We start from the raw sequence: 14,080 nt of genomic DNA, 5'->3' as shown, positions 1-14,080 counted from the left end.
ACATCTTGCACCATTTTACATTGTCGAACGCTTTTTTAAGGCTGATAAATCATATGAAAGTGTCTTAATTTTTCTTCAGTTTGCTTTCATTATCAGCTGCAACGCTACAATTGCCTCTGCGGTGCCTTTATCTTGCCTAAAGCCAAGCAGATTGTCATCTAACACATCCTCAATTTTGTTTTCCCTTATTCTACATATTATTCTTATCAGGAACTCGGACGCATGAGCTGTTAAGCTAATTGTGCGATAATCCTCGCATTTGTCGGCTCTCTCAGTTTTAGGAATTGTGTGGTTGATGTCTTCCCGAAAGTCAGATGGTATATCGCCAGGATCCCACATTCTACACACCAAGGTAGTGAGTAATCTCTTTGTTGCCATTTCCGCCAATGATTATAGAAATTCTGATATTGTTATCAACCCTTCTGCCTTATTCGATCGCAAGTCTTCCAAAGCTCCTTTAAATTCAGATTCTAGCGCAAAATCCCCTGTCTTTTCTACATCGACTCCTGCTTCTCCTATCATGTCGTCAGACAAGTCTTTCAACTTATAGAGGCCTTTACTGTACTCTTTCCTCCTATTCACCCTTTCCTCTTCATTTAGCAATGTAATTCCCATTGCACTCTTAATGTTACCACCCTTGCTTTTAATTTCAACGAAGGTTGTTTTGACTTTTCTAGATACTTAGTCAGTCCTTCCGACAGTCATTTATTTGATTTCTTCACATTTCTCCTGCATCCATATCGCCTTGACATCCCTACATTTTATATTTATTTCGTTTCTAAGTGACCTGTATTTCCGTATTCCTGAAATTCTCTGACAAATTTCTACTTCCTTCGTTTCATAATCAAGTAGAGGATTTCTTTTGTTATCCTTCATGTCTTCGCATTTACCTTGTTTGTACCTATATTTCACCTTACTTCTTGGACTGTCCATTTTAGAGATGTCCATTCCTCTTAAACTGAGCTGCCTGCTGCCTGCTGCCTATCGGAGCATCTACAGCCTCACATAACTCAAGCCTATCTCCTCATTCCTTAGTACTTCCGTATTCCACTTTGGGCATGTATTTTTCCTACTAGTCTTTCCAAAGTCGGCCTACTCTTCATCACTACTAAATTGTGATCTGAGTCTGCATCTGCCCCTGGGTACGCATTACAATGCAGTATCTGATTTCGGAATCTCTAACTGATCATAATTAAATATAGCTTAAATCTTCCCCTTACTGAACATAAAGAAATATACACTCCTGGAAATTGAAATAAGAACACCGTGAATTCATTGTCCCAGGAAGGGGAAACTTTATTGACACATTCCTGGGGTCAGATACATCACATGATCACACTGACAGAACCACAGGCACATAGACAGAGGCAACAGAGCATGCACCATGTCGGCACTAGTACAGTGTATATCCACCTTTCGAAGCAATGCAGGCTGCTATTCTCCCATGGAGACGATCGTAGAGATGCTGGATGTTGTCCTGTGGAACGGCTTGCCATGCCATTTCCACCTGGCGCCTCAGTTGGACCAGCGTTCGTGCTGGACGTGCAGACCGCGTGAGACGACGCTTCATCCAGTCCCAAACATGCTCAATGGGGGACAGATCCGGAGATCTTGCTAGCCAGGGTAGTTGACTTACACCTTCTAGAGCACGATGGGTGGCACGGGATACATGCGGACGTGCATTGTCCTGTTGGAACAGCAAGTTCCCTTGCCGGTCTAGGAATGGTAGAACGATGGGTTCGGTGACGGTTTGGATGTACCGTGCACTATTCAGTGCCCCCTCGACGATCACCAGAGGTGTACGGCCAGTGTAGGAGATCGCTCCCCACACCATGATGCCGGGTGTTGGCCCTGTGTGCCTCGCTCGTATGCAGTCCTGCTTGTGGCGCTCACCTGCACGGCGCCAAACACGCATACGACCATCATTGGCACCAAGGCAGAAGCGACTCTCATCGCTGAAGACGACACGTCTCCATTCGTCCCTCCATTCACGCCTGTCGCGACACCACTGGAGGCGGGCTGCACGATGTTGGGGCGTGAGCGGAAGACGGCCTAACGGTGTGCGGGACCGTAGCCCAGCTTCATGGAGACGGTTGCGAATGGTCCTCGCCGATACCCCAGGGGCAACAGTGTCCCTAATTTGCTGGGAAGTGGCGGTGCGGTCCCCTACGACACTGCGTAGGATCCTACGGTCTTGGCGTGCATCCGTGCGTCGCTGCGGTCCGGTCCCAGGTCGACGGGCACGTGCACCTTCCGCCGACCACTGGCGACAACATCGATGTACTGTGGAGACCTCACGCCCCACGTGTTGAGCATTTCGGCGGTACGTCCACCCGGCCTCCCGCATGCCCACTATACGCCCTCGCTCAAAGTCCGTCAACTGCACATACGGTTCACGTCCACGCTGTCGCGGCATGCTACCAGTGTTAAAGACTGCGATGGAGCTCCGGATGCCACGGCAAACTGGCTGACACTGACGGCGGCGGTGCACAAATGCTGCGCAGCTAGCGCCATTCGACGGCCAACACTGCGGTTCCTGGTGTGTCCGCTGTGCCGTGCGTGTGATCATTGCTTGTACAGCCCTCTCGCAGTGTCCGGAGCAAGTATGGTGGGTCTGACACACCGGTGTCAATGTGTTCTTTTTTCCATTTCCAGGAGTGTAGCTTAAGTCTTCCCCTATCTCCCGGCACTTTCCAAGTATACTTGTCAGTCTTGAATAAAGTATTTGCTGTTAGTAGCTGTAATTTTTTGCAGATCTCAATTAGCCTTTCTTCTTTCTCATTCCTAGTACCAAGCCTATATTCTTCCGTAATCTCTTCTACTCCTTCCCCTACTACCTCACACTAACACCCTCCCATGATTTTCGTCTCCTTTTACGTACTGAATTACGCATTCAGTACCCTCATACACTATCTCCTCATTTCGGCTTGCGATTTTCGTATGTGTCCCATAACCATCGTTGTCGGTGATGGTTTGCTGCCAATGCTACTGAGAACAATCCTATCACTGAAATGTTCACAATAAAGCCCTCTCTGCTCCAACTTCTTATACATAACGAATCCTAGACCCATTATTCAATTTTTTTCCGCTGCTGACACTATCGTATGTCCATCTGACCAGAAATTTAGTCTTCTTTCGATTTTACTTCACTGACCCCAACTGTGTCTAGACTGAGCCTTAGCATTTCCAAGTTGAGATTTTCTTTTTGACCTTACCCACCACGTTCAAACTTCTGACGTTCTACACCCCGAATAGTTATTCAATCTTTTTCTCATGATCACCTCCCCTTTGGCAGTTCCCTTCCAGAGCTATGAATGGGGGCTGTTCCGAAATATTTTTCCAGTACAGAGATCCTTATGACACTTTCTCAGTTGTGGGCTGCATTTCCTGTGCATGCACATTCTGTGTCTGTAATTGAGCGGTATCCATTGTCCTCTCTATCCTCATGTCGTTGAACGTTGATGATACATCAGCCTCTGGAGGCTGCTTCCCACCTCAAGGGAAAGAGAGTACCCTGAAGAACTTTCCGAACCTCACACCTCTTTGACAAAGCCGTTGGGAGAACGAGTGTGATTTCTTATCCCACAATTATTCGGCTCCAATTTATGACTATTTTTATTGAAAATTTACACTACTGGCCATTCAAATTGCTACACCACGAAGATGACGTTCTACAGACGCGAAATTTAACCGACAGGAAGACGATCCTGTGATATGCAAATGATTAGCTTTTCAGAGCATAAACACAAGGTTGGCGCCGGTGGCGACACCTATAACCTGCTGACATGAGGAAAGTTTCCAACCCATTTCTCATACACAAACAGCAGTTGACCGGTGTTGCCTGGTGAAACGTTGTTGTGATGCCTCATGTAACAGGAGAAATGCGTACCATCACGTTTCCGACTTTGATAAAGGTCGGATTGTACCCTATCGCAATCGCCGTTTATCGTATCACGACATTGCTGCTCGCGTTGGTCGAGATCCAATGACAGGTAGCAGCATATGGGATGGGTGGGTTTAGCAGGGTAATACGGAACGCCGTACTGGATCCCTACGGCCTCGTATCACTAGCAGTCGAGATGACAGGCATCTTATACGCATGGCAGTAACAGATCCTGCAGCCACGTCTCGATCCCTGAGTCAACAGATGGGGACTTTTGCAAGACAACAACCATCTGCACGAACACTTCGACGACGTTTGCAGCAGCATGGACTATCAGCTCGGAGACCATGGCTGCGGTTACCTTTGACGCTGCATCAGAGACAGGAGCGCCTGCGATGGTGTACTCAACGACGAACCTGGGTGTACGGATGGGAAAACTTCATTTTTTCGGATGAATCCAGGTGCTGTTTACAGCATCATGACGGGCGCATCCGTGTTTGGCGTCATCGAGGTGAACGCTCATTGGAAGTGTGTATTCGTCATCGCCATACTGGCGTATCACCCGACGTGATGGTATGGGGTGCCATTGGTTACATGTCCCGGTCACCTGTTGTAATACGGAACGCCGTACTGGATCCCTACGGCCTCGTATCACTAGCAGTCGAGATGACAGGCATCTTATACGCATGGCAGTAACAGATCCTGCAGCCACGTCTCGATCCCTGAGTCAACAGATGGGGACTTTTGCAAGACAACAACCATCTGCACGAACACTTCGACGACGTTTGCAGCAGCATGGACTATCAGCTCGGAGACCATGGCTGCGGTTACCTTTGACGCTGCATCAGAGACAGGAGCGCCTGCGATGGTGTACTCAACGACGAACCTGGGTGTACGGATGGGAAAACTTCATTTTTTCGGATGAATCCAGGTGCTGTTTACAGCATCATGACGGGCGCATCCGTGTTTGGCGTCATCGAGGTGAACGCTCATTGGAAGTGTGTATTCGTCATCGCCATACTGGCGTATCACCCGACGTGATGGTATGGGGTGCCATTGGTTACATGTCCCGGTCACCTGTTGTTCGCATTGACGGCACTTTGAACAGTAGACGTTACATTTCATATGTGTTACGATCCGTGGCTCTACCCTTCATTCGATCCCTGCGAAACGACACATTTCAGCAGGATAATGCACAACCACGTGTTGCAGGTCCTGTACAGGCCTTTCTGGATACAGAAAATGTTCGACTGCTGCCCTGGCCAGCACATTATCCAGATATCTCACCAATTGAAAACGTCCAGTGAATGGTGGCTGAGCAACTGGCTAGTCACAATACGCCAGTCACTACTCTTGAAGGACTGTGGTATCGTGTTGAAACTGCTGGGTTTCTGTACTTGTACACGCCATCCAAGCTCTGTTTGACTCAATGCCCAGGCGTATCAAGGCCGTTTTTACGGCCAGAGGCGGTTACTCTGGGCACTGATTTCTCAGGATCTATGCACCCAAATTGCGTGAAAATGTAATCACATGTCAGTTCTAGTATAAAATATTTGTTCCATGAATACCCGTTTATCATCTGCATTTCTTCTTGGTGTAGCAATTTTAATGACCAGTAGTATAAGTAGTGTCAGGGTTCTAATCCGGGACCGAGGACGTTTTGACCAAGAATCACACACGCTTTCCCTATACCATGATCCTTTGTATGGAACAAAGGAAGTAAAATGTCTGTAAGTGTGGCCAAACAATACTTACCTGAAGATCAATAAGCAATTGTTTGACTTCGCAAATGTGAAACATATCTCCTTTACTAAACACGTGTTAATAGCTCTTCACATATGTTCTCTAGTGTCCAGGTTTTCTGGTCATTCCTTTCTCTTCAGCTCAATACTACCATCTCTCACAATATAAAAAGGAAAGAGCTTTTAGTAGAAGAGATGTGTCTCATACCAGCGAAAATAAACACGAGCTTACAGGTGCTTAGGTATGCATTTTAGAGCCCATATTTGAGGAACACTTTTTACTTATTTTGACACATAATACCACCTCTCATAGTTTATTGGTGGATTTCTGGCTCACATGCACACTAAGCTAACGAAAATCATCGGAGAGTGATATGCACATATGTAGGTGGCGATAGTATCGCGAACGCAAGGTATAAAAGAGAACTGCAGTGATTTATCCCTCAATTGTACTCAGGTGATTCATGTGAAAAGGTTTCCGACGATATTACATCCACACGACCGGAATTAAAAGACTTTGAGCGCGGAATAGTAGTTAGAGCCAGACTCATAGGACACTCAATCTCGGTAATCGTTAGGGAATTCAGCATTCCGAGATACACAGTGTCAAAATTGTGCCGAGAATACCAGAATTCAGGCATTCCCTTTCACCACGGACAACTCAATGGCGGACGGCTTTCACTTTCACCGGAAGCAGCGGCGTTCTCGTAGAGTTGTCTGTGCTAAGATCCAGGCGGCACTGCATAAAATAACAGCAGAAATCAATGTGGGACGTACGACGAACATATCCATTAGGAAAGTGGGGCGAAATTTGGCGGTAATGGGCTATGGAACCAAACGACCAACGTGAGTGTCTTTGCTAATAGCACGGCATCGGCTGCAGAGCCTCTCCTGGGCTCGTGATCATATCTGGTGGACTCTAGACGCTCGTCAAACTGTGGCCCGCTCAGATAAGTCCAGATTTCAGTTGGTGAGAGCCGATGGCAGGGTTGTAGTGTGGCGAAGACCACGAGAAGCCATGGACACAAATTGTCAACAAGGCACTGTGCAAGCTGGTGGTGGCTCCATAACGGTGTAGGCTGTGTTTACATGGGTCCTCTGGTCCAACTAAACCGATCATTGACTGAAAATGGTTCTTTTCTGCTACTTGGAGACCATTTACAGTCAATCATGAACTTCATGTTCCGAAACAGCAATGGAATTTTTATGGGTGAGCATGCACCTTGTCACTGAGCCACAAACGTTCACGTTTGGTCTGAAATTTCTGGGCAGTTCGAGCAAATGGTTTGGCCACACAGGTCACCCTGCATGAATTCCTTCGAACACTCTTGGGACGTAATCGAGAGATCAGTTCTGTACCTTCAGTGTATGCGAATTGAAGTTGGATAACTCGTTATCTTGTATCTCCACATTGTTATAGGACTACGTTGTATTTTATACTGTTGGACCTAAGAATGATGCCCCAAAAATGATACAAGCTGCTGGAGCTGAAGTGGATACACATTAAGGAACCGCTGATCACAATATCTGTCAGCAGGACTGACAAAGCATAAAGAAAATTCGAAACAGTCTGAAATGAAATTAAAAAGCAAGGGTGGTAACATTAAGAGTGTAATGATAGTTCCAGTGTCAATTGCAAGGAGGGAGCGGATAGGTAGAAAGAGTACATTGAAGGCCTCCATGACGAGGGAGGCCTTGTCTGACGACGAGAAAGAAGAAGGAACAGGATTCGGTAAGGAAGAGGTAGGGTATCCAGTGTTCGAGCCGGGATTTAAAAGAGCTTTGGAAGACCTAGAATCAAATAAGGCAGAAGGAATTGATAGCAAAACTTTTATCTCTAATGGCTGAGGAACACTGCAAATGTATTGAACAATGGTTTATTGAAATTACTGCAATCAGTGGCTTTTTGATTTTGTTCTTCAATTCTTTTATTGTTCCATTAACGGTTTCTCATCGCCTAGCGATTCATCGTCAGATGGTACATATTTCTGTTTGTCTGCAGAAGTGTGAAAGTAGAGTTATTAGTAGACATGTTATATTAGGACTTCTTTGTAAAGCGCAGTACGATTAACGCCACTGGAAAACATTCATTATGTTTTCCAGAATATTGACAAACCAACATCCGACCAACGGATACTAATCACTCTAGACGATTATCGCACTGCTGCAGACAAACAATACATATGTATCATCTGATGAGGATCGCTAGGCCATAAGAAGCCGGAAATGGGACAATAAAAGAATTGAAGAACAAAATCAAAAGGCGACTGGTTGCAGTAATTTAAAGAAACCTGAGTTGATAACATTCCATAGGAATTTCTAAAACCATTGAGGGAAGTGGCAACGAAACACCTGTTCACGTTGATGTGTATAATGTATGAGAGTAGAGATTTACGATCACACTTTCGTAAAAATATCATCTACACAATTCCGTAGACTACAAGAGCTGAAAGTTGCAAGAATTGTCACCCGATCAGCTTAAAGGCTCATGCATTCAAATAGATGACAAGAATAATATACAGAAGAATGGAAAGGAAATTGGGGCTCTCTTAGAAGACGAGCAGTATGGTTTCAGGGAAGGTAAATCCCCGAAGGAGGCAGTTCTGATATTGTACTTGATAATGGACACAAGGTTGAAAAAAATCGACATCTTAATAGGATTTATCGACTTGGGAAAAGGCTACGGCAATGTAAAACGGCGCAAGATGCTAGAAATACCGAGAAAAATAGGGATAAGATGTAGGGAAAGTCAAGTAACATACAATTTCGCTGATGGCGTTGCTATCCTCAGTGAAAGTGAAGGAGAATTAGAGGATTTTTGAACGGAGTGAACAGTCTACTGAATAAAGATTAAGGACTGAGAGTAAATAGACGATAGCCGAAAGTAGTGAGAAGTAGCAAAAACGAGAACAGCGAGAAACTTTACATCAGTATAGCGACCGCGAAGTACATGAAGTTAGGGAATTCTGTTACCTAGGCAGCAAAATAGCCCATCAGACACACAGCAAGGAAGACATAGAAAGCAGCCTAGCACTGACAGCATTCCTGGCCAAGAGAAGTCAACCAGTATCCAACATAATCGTTAATTTGTGGAAGAAATTTCTGGGAACGTACGTTTGGAACGCAGGACTGCATGGAGTAATGTCATATTTTCTGACGAGACCGAGATTGGTTTGAGGCTGGACACTAGACGTATTAGGGTCTAGAGAAACGCTAGATGACACCAAGAACGCCGATACGTCCAATAAGTCCACCCGTTTGCAGGCTGAAGTGTAATGTTTTGGGTGGAAATAATAATGGGAAGGCGGACGCCTCTAATTGCCATCTACGGCAATTTGACTGGTCCCCGATACCTCCAAGAGGTCCTACAAAAGACTGCAAGGCCCTACAGACATAAAGTCGGTGACAGCTTCATCGTAGTCGATGACAGGACTGCATCGTACTATGGCAGTGTCTCGGTTCAAAAATAGTAGGAAAATCAGATATCGTGTTGAGACACATTGGAAGATTCTGAAGGAAATTCACACCCCAAAAAGGTTTGAAATATCATAGAGTTTACTAAATAACTTATTCCACACCCATTGGGGTTTTCACAACACCTTATTAACAAAGAGACAGAGTGATAGGACATCTGTTAAGTCATTAGGGAACGACTTCCATGGTACTAGAGGGAGCTATAGAGGATAAAATCTGTGAAGGAAAACAGAGACTGGAGTACTTCCATGAAATAACTGAGGACGTAGGTTGCAAGTGCTTCTCTGAGATGAAGAGGTTGACGTAGGAGAGGAATTGGTGGCAAGCCGCACCAAACCATTCACAAAACTGATGGCTCAAAAAAGTGGACATGTTGGGTGCAATCGGCGGGGCGGTAAAATAATGCCCGTACTTTTTTGGAGCATGCGGCGGCAAGCAGAGCTCTACAAAATTAAACCAAGGCCGCAGCAGAGCAGTAGATAGCTCTCCGCTATAAATAAAAAGGAAAAAGAAATCACGTAGGAAAAAATGCACTGCACTGCAAATGAACAGCAAAAAATATCATAGGAAAAAAATCAGTCCATTTAAGTGAACAGCAACAAAAACATTTAGGAAAAAAGCAGTGCGCTATAAACGTACAGCAAAAACAATGACCAGCAAATCGAAAGCTATGCACTATACATGAATGGCAAAAAAGTCATGTAGGGAAAAAGCACACAACTATTAATGAACAGCAAAGGAATTGAGCATCAGATCGACAGCTCTGCATAAATGAACAGAAAAGAATGAGCATCAGATTGATAACAAAAATGAACAGCAAAATATATCGTGGGCATAATAGAGAAAAATAAAAACGATTCCTTCACCCAAGCAGGCGGGAAAGCAGAGCTCGGTGAAACTGAAACAAGGTGGCGGTGGCAGAGCAGCACAAATCGATAGCTCTGCACCATAAAACAACAGCAAAAAATCATATAGGAAAATAGCACTGCACTAAAAATGAACAACAGGAAAAAATCGGCATGAAATCGATACCAAAATTAATACAAAAATCATATAGGGAAAAGAGCACTGCACTATAAATGAACAGCAAAAAATGAGCGTGAAATCGATAGCAGAATTACCTGAAAAAGAATCAAAGAAAGCATTGCACTGTAGTTAAACACCAAAAAGATGAGCATCAAATCGAAAGCGAAATTAACAGAAAAAATATATGTGGCAAAAATCAGTGCAATAGCAAAAATGAAAGAAAAAAAATAATACAGGAAGTAAAGCACTGCGCTGTAAATAAACAGCAAACAGGGATGTTCGTCTGGTAGTTGTGCACAAACCAAGTGAACGAATTAGTCAAAGTGACAAAGGCTGCCCATTGTGCGCCCTGCCTCGAAGTACCCTAGGAGGCCTTTTTGTTTTATTTTTTTATTCGTCTTCTGGCTGGTTTGATGCCACCCACCAAGAAATCCTCTCCTATACCAACCTTTTCAGAGCAACACTTGCAACCTACGTCCTCAATTGTTTTCTGGATGTATTAAAATCTCCGCATTCCTCTACAGCTTTTGCCCTCTACACCTCCCTCTAGCACCATGGAAGTCATTCACTAATGTCTTAACATACCTGTACGCCCTATCATCCCGTCCCTTCTTCGTGTCAGTGTTTTTCATGTGTTTCTTTCCTCGCTGACTCTACTAAGAACCTCCTCGTTGCTTATCTTATCAGTCCATCTGATTTTCAACGCTCTGCTGTAGCACTATGTACCAAAGGCTTCGATTCTGTTTTGTTCCGGATTTCCCACAGTCTCTGTCTGACTGCCAAACAATCCTGTGCTTCAAACGTACATTCTCATAATTTCCTTCCTGAAATTAAGACCTATGCTTGATTCCAAGACACTTCTCATGGTCGGGAATACCCTTTTCTCTAGCGACAGTCTCGTTTTATGTCCTCCTTGCCCCATTTGTCATGGGTTATTTCGCTGCCTAGGTATCAGAATTCCTTAACTTTAACCATTTTGTGATTCCTGGCTGTGATGTTAAGTATCTTGCTGTTCTCATTTCAGCTACTTCTCATTACTTTCGACTTTCTTCAATTAAATCTGAACCCATTTACTGTACTCATTAGACTGTTTCTCCCATTCATCACCTCCTGTAATTATTCGGTTTCACTGAGGGGAGCAGTGTTATCAGCGATGATCATGAAGATTACCAGCAGTGGAGAGTAAAAGTATGGTTCAAACGGCTCTTAGCACTATTGGACTTAACATTTGTGGTTATCAGTCCCCTAGAACTTAGAACTACTTAAACCTAACTAACCTAAGGACATCACACACATCCATGCCCGAGGCAGGATTCGAACCTGCGACCGTAGCAGTCGCGCTGTAAAAGTATGAACTAAATTTTATGACCTTTTCGCATGTAGACGCTCATCCTATTGGTATTCTATCATTATTACAAAAGTTTTAAAATTAAATTAATAATCTTAATAAAAAACCTAAAATATTTATAAAATCAAAATAAAAAATAATGAACTAAAACGTAATCTTAAAGACAGCTGGTTTAAAGCTTAATACTATATTTTTATTAAACAAGTTACAGGTTATTAACTTCAAAGCTTATCCCTTAAAGAATAAATAAGTTAATATTTGTACTTAAAAAATTAAATAAAAACAACTAACACCAAAAAATTAATTTTTTTTCTTAAGAAACTAGATATCTTGGGATGTAGGCATCCTCTCTGCCATCCTATCAAGTTATGTCCTCAGCCGTGTCATTCAGTGAAGGATTTGAGTGGAATTTTTTTCGTGAAAAGGTTTTTCCTTTTTACATACTGATTCAGAATCACAATGAATGTACTGGTAGTAATGGCAACAACTGAAATTACAATTATGAACTGTTTCGCAAGCCAAAGCACGAGACTGAATGTACACTACTTGCCATTAAAATTGCTACACCACGAAGATGACGTGCTACAGACGCAAAATTTAAGCGAAAGGAAGAAGATGCTGTGATATGCAAAAGGTTAGCTTTTCAGAGCACTCACACAAGTTTGGCGCCAGTGGCGACACCTATAACGTGCTCACATGAGGAAAGTTTCCAACCGATTTCTCATACACAAACAGCAGTTGATCGGCGTTGCCTGGTGAGACGTTCTTGTAATGCCTCGTGTAGGGAGGAGAAATGCGTACCATCACGTTTGCGACTTTCATAAAGGTCGGATTGTAGCCTATCGCGCTTGCGGTTCATCGTATCACGACATTGCTGCTCTCGTTGGTCGAGATCCAATGACAGTTAGCAGAATATGGAATCGGTGGGTTCTGGAGGGTAATACGGAACGCCGTGCTGGGTCATAAAGGCCTCGTATCACTGGCAGTCGAGATGCCAGGCATCTTATCCGGATGGCTGTAACGGATCGTGCAGCCACGTCTCGATTCCTGAGTCAACAGATGTGGACGTTTGCAAGAGAACCACAATCTGCACCAACAGTTCGACGAAGTTTGCAGCAGCATGTTACGACCCATGGCTCTACCCTTCATTAGATCCCTGTGGAACCCTACATTTCAGCAGGGTAATGCACGACCGCATGTTGCAGGTCCAGTACGGGACTTTTTGGATACAGAAAATGTTCGACTGCTGCCCTGGCCAGCAGAATCTCCAGATCTCTCGCCAACTGAAAACGTCTGGTCAATGGTGGCCGAGCAACTGACTCATCACAATACGCCAGTCACTACTCTTGATGAACTATGTTGAAGCTGCATGGGCAGCTATACCTATACATCCCATCCAAGCTCTGCTTGACTCAATGCCAAGGCGTATCAAGGCAGTTATTACGGCCAGAGGTGGTTGTTATGGGTACTGATTTCTCAGGATCTATACACCCAACTTGCGTGAAAATGAAATCACATGTCAATTCTAGTATAATATAGTTGTCCAATGAATACCCGCTTATCATCTGCATTTCTTCTTGGTGTAGTAATTTTAATGGCCAGTTGTGTACAATATACTCCCTGTAGCTAACAACGTACTGCGCTCAGGGTAAGAAACATGGAGACTGCGTAAACTACCGAGTCGGCTTAAATGTGCACAAGAGATGTCAGGTGGTTAAGAAAGCGTTTCCATTACTGCGTTGAGAGCAACGAATCGGAGGAATACGAGAACAATTGCCTCGGCGCAAGCCGAGCAACGTGAGGCAGAGTCAATATGCGAGTAACGAAGGGTTTCAGGCTGTAACGAAACGTTGAAAGCAGTACTGAAACGCTACTTGGAGTCTCGTTACATTGTAACAAGTATGTAGGACACGGAGCAGCACTACCCAGCAGCACGCAGGCCCCTTCTGAGCTGTTGCTTCTGCAGCACCGCCTCTCGCCAGCGTTGGGCGGGAATGCCGTGCGAGGTCTGGCGCAGGCGGCGCGCCATCAAAGCCCGATTGTGGCGCCGATAAATCAAGCCATTATACCGCAGTCTGCGCGCTGCGTGTGCCGGTCGGACAACCTGTAAACAGCGCGAGTTGCCCGCAGGCCACAACGGCACTCGCAGGTCTTTGTCATAGTGCAGAGAATCAAGCCTCCAAGAGCCACGCTTTTCCGTCCATGTCGTCTACTTCCAGTGATAGTCTTCCATCTCTGCATAGCTGTAATAACCGACGCCCGAGATAATCATTTCAGACTACACTCTTTCCACTCAAATGGCAACGTCACGATGAATAGCAAATAACTAAATTTTACGTTTTGTTCATATACAACAAAGTATGATTTTGTTGGTGATTTAAAAGTGTATGAAAAGCAAAGCAACGCGTTGTATCCAATATAGGCCAATCGAGACTGACCGACCGCCATGCCCTCCTCTGCCTCTGCCAACAGCGTCATTGGATGAAGGGGGATTGTGTCAGGACACTGCTCGCCCGGCTATTGTCATCTTTCTACAACTTGGACCCGCTTCTTTCCATTCACGTAGTTCCTCAGTTGTCATTAGGAGATGGAGTGAAACCTGTTCCA

This window comes from Schistocerca gregaria, chromosome 8, assembly GCF_023897955.1.
Source record: "Schistocerca gregaria isolate iqSchGreg1 chromosome 8, iqSchGreg1.2, whole genome shotgun sequence".
Lineage (NCBI taxonomy): Eukaryota > Metazoa > Arthropoda > Insecta > Orthoptera > Acrididae > Schistocerca > Schistocerca gregaria.
This window is presented reverse-complemented; position numbering follows the sequence as displayed.